This window comes from Ricinus communis, chromosome 1, assembly GCF_019578655.1.
Source record: "Ricinus communis isolate WT05 ecotype wild-type chromosome 1, ASM1957865v1, whole genome shotgun sequence".
Taxonomy (NCBI): Eukaryota; Viridiplantae; Streptophyta; class Magnoliopsida; order Malpighiales; family Euphorbiaceae; genus Ricinus; species Ricinus communis.
In genome coordinates, this window is record NC_063256.1 from 17,624,531 (window position 1) to 17,628,679 (window position 4,149).

Sequence of the window (4,149 nt, forward strand, 5' to 3'; positions counted from 1 at the left end):
TTTTTCAAATTCATAAATATACATGTTTTATGGGATTATATCTTATTTCGATAAATATACCACTTTTACGGGGTCGTTTTCTCATATTAACTTATTCGCACTATTATGTGGTTGTTTTGTCAGATTTATAAATTTACATGTTTTACGGGGTTATTTTCTTATATCGACAAATATACTCGTTTTACGGGGTTGTTTTCCCATACTCTAAAATTAACCCATTTAAGGGGTTGTTTTCCCATACTCACAAATATACAAAAATTACGGGGTTATTTTCTCCGATTGATAAATATCCCTGTAGTACGGCTTTGTTTTCTAATATTTATTAATATATACCCTCTTATGGGGTTATTTTCTCATTTTAAAAAATTTACCCCTTCTATGAGGCTGTTTTCACATACTTGCAATTACAGTACTTTTACAGGGTTTTTTTTTTTCAGATTCATAAATATAAACATACCACTTTTACGGAGTCGTTTTCTCATATTAAATTATTAGCACTATTATAAGGTTGTTTTGTCAAATTCCTAAATATACACGTTTTATGGGGTTATTTTCTTATATCGATAAATATACCCCTTTTACGGGGTTGTTTGCTAATGTCATAAAATTAACCCATTTAAGGGGTTGTTTTCTCAAATTCACAAATGTATCAAAATTACGGGGTTATTTTCTTCGATTGATTAATAACCCGTATTACGGGATTGTTTTCTCATATTAAAAAATTTACCCCTTCTACGAGGCTGTTTTCACATACTCGCAATTACATTACTTTTACGGGGTTGTTTTCTCACATTCATAAATATACACGTTTTACGTGGTTCTTTTCTTGTATGGATAAATATACCGCTTTTACGTAGTCATTTTCTCATATTAAATTATTTGCACTATTATGGAGTTGTTTTGTCTAATTCATAAATTTACACATTTTACGGAGTTATTTTCTTATATCGACAAATATATCCTTTTTACGGGGTTGTTTTCTCACATTCTAAAATTAACCCATTTATGGGGTTGTTTTTTCATACTATAAAATATACCAAATTTACGGGGTTATATTTCGGGGTTGTCTTTTAAAATATATAAATATGCCCCTCTCATAGGGTTATTTTCTCATATTAAAAAATTTACCCTTTCTACGAAGCTGTGTTCACAGACTCGCAATTACACTACTTTTACCGGGTTCTTTTTTCAGATTAATAAATATACACATTTTACGGGGTTATTTTCTTATATTGATAAATATACCACTTTTACGAGGCCTTTTTCTCATATTAAATTATTAGCACTATTATAGGGTTGTTTTGTCAAATTCCTAAATATACACGTTTTACGGGGTTAATTTCTTATCGATAAATATACCCCTTTTACGAGGTTGTTTTCTAATGTCATAAAATTAACCCATTTAAGGGGTTGTTTTCTCAAAGTCACAAATATACTAAAATTACGGGGTTATTTTCTCCGATTGATTAATATCCCCGTATTACGGGATTGTTGTCTCATATTAAAAAGTTTACCCCTTCTACGAGGCTGTTTTCTCAGACTTGCAATTACATTACTCTTACGGGGTTGATTTCTCACATTCCTAAATATACACGTTTTACAGGGTTATTTTCTTGTATTGATAAATATGCTGCTTTTACGTAGTCGTTTTCTCATATTAAATTATTTGCACTATTATGGAGTTATTTTTTCTAATTCATAAATTTATACGTTTTACGGGGTTATTTTCTTATATCGATAGTTATACCTTTTTTACGGGGTTGTTTTCTCACACTCTAAAGTTAACCCATTTAAGGGGTTGTTTTCTCATACTAAAAAATATACCAAAACTACGGGTTTATTTTCTTCGATTGATAAATATCTCCGTATAACGGGGTTGTATGCTAAAATATATATATGGCCCTCTTACGAGGATATTTTCTCATATTAAAAAATTTACCCTTTCTACGAGAATGTTTTCACACATTCACAATTACACTACTTTTACGGGGTTCTTTTTTCAGATTCATAAATATACACGTTTTACGGGGTTATTTTCTTGTATTGATAAATATATCGCTTTTATGTAGTCATTTTCTCATATTAAATTAATAGCACTATTATTTGATTATTTTTTTAAATTTATAAATATATATGCTTGTACGGGTTTATTTTCTTATATCGATAAATATACCCCTTTTACGGGGTTGTTTTCTAATATCATAAAATTAACCCATTTAAGAGGTTGTTTTCTCAAACTCACAAATATACCAAAATTACGGGGTTTTTTTCTCCGATTGATTAATATCCTCGTATTTTTGGATTGTTTTTTGATATTAAGAAATTTACCCCTTCTACGAGGCTGTTTTCTCAAACTCACAATTACATTAGTTTTACGTGGTTATTTTCTCACATTCATAAATATACACGTTTTACGGGGTTATTTTCTTGTATTGATAAATATACCGCTTTTACGTAGTCATTTTCTCATATTAAATTATTTGCACTCTTATGGAGTTGTTTTGTCTAATTCATAAATTTACATGTTTTAAGAGGTTTATTTTCTTATATCGAGAAATATACCCTTTTTACGGAGTTGTTTTCTCATACTCTAAAATTAACCCATTTAAGGGGTTGTTTTCTCATACTAAAAAATATACCAAAATTACGGGGTTATTTTCTCCGATTGATAAATATCTCCGTATTACGGGGTTGTTTTCTAAAATATATAAATATGCCCCTCTTACGGGGTTATTTTCTCATATTAAAAAATTTACCCTTTCTACGAGGCTGTTTTCACAGACTCGCAATTACACTACTTTTACGAGGTTCTTTTTTAGATTCATAAATATACACGTTCTACGGAGTTATTTTCTTATATTGATAAATATATCACTTTTACAGGTTGTTTTCTCATATTAAATTATTAGCACTACTATAGGATTGTTTTGTCAAATTCCTAAATATACACGTTTTACGGGATCATTTTCTTATATCGATAAATATACCCCTTTTATGGGGTTGTTTTCTAATGTCATAAAATTAACCCATTAAAGGGGTTATTTTCTCAAATTCACAAATATACTAAAATTATGGGGTTATTTTCTCTGATTGATTAATATCCTCGTATTACGGGATTATTTTCTCATATTAAAAAATTTAGCCCTTCTACGAGACTGTTTTCTCAGACTCGTAATTACATAACTTTTACGGGGTTGTTTTCTCACATTCATAAATATACACGTTTTACAGGGTTATTTTCTTATATCAAAAAATATAACCCTTTTACGGGGTCTTTTCTCATATTATAAAATTAACCCATTTAATGGGTTATTTTCTCATACTCACAAATATACCAAAATTATGGGGTTATTTTCTGAGATTGATAAATATTCCCGTATTACGGGGTTGTCTTCTAATATTTATAAATATACCCCTCTTACGGGATTGTTTTCTCATTTTAAAAAATTTACCCCTTCTATGAGGCTGTTTGCATAGGCTTGCAATTGCACAACTTTTACGGGGTTCTTTTTTCAAATTCATAGATATACACATTTTATGGGGTCATTTTTTTATATTGATGAATATAACGCTTTTACGGGGCCATTTTCTCATTTTAAATTATTAGCACTATTATAGGGTTGTTTTGTCTAATTCCTAAATATACACATTTTACGAGGTTATTTTCTTATATTGATAAATATACCCCTTTTACGGGGTGTTTTCTAATGTAATAAAATTGACTCATTTAAGGAGTTGTTTTCTCAAACTCATAAATATACCAAAATTATGGGGTTATTTTCTCCGATTGATTAATATCCCCGTATTACGGGGTTGTTTTCTCATATTAAAAAATTTACCCCTTCTACGAGGCTATTTTCTCAGACTCGCAATTACATTACTTTTACGGGGTTCTTTTCTCAAATTCATAAATATACACATTTTACGGGGTTATTTTCTTGTATTGATAAATATACTGCTTTTACGTAGTCATTTTCTCATATTAAATTATAGCACTATTATAGGATTGTTTTTTCAAATTCATAAATATAGACGTTTTATAGGGTTATTTTCTTATATCGACAAATATACCCCTGTTACGGGGTTGTTTTCTCATATTATAAAAGTAACCCATTTAAGCGGTTGTTTTTTCGTACTCACAAATATACC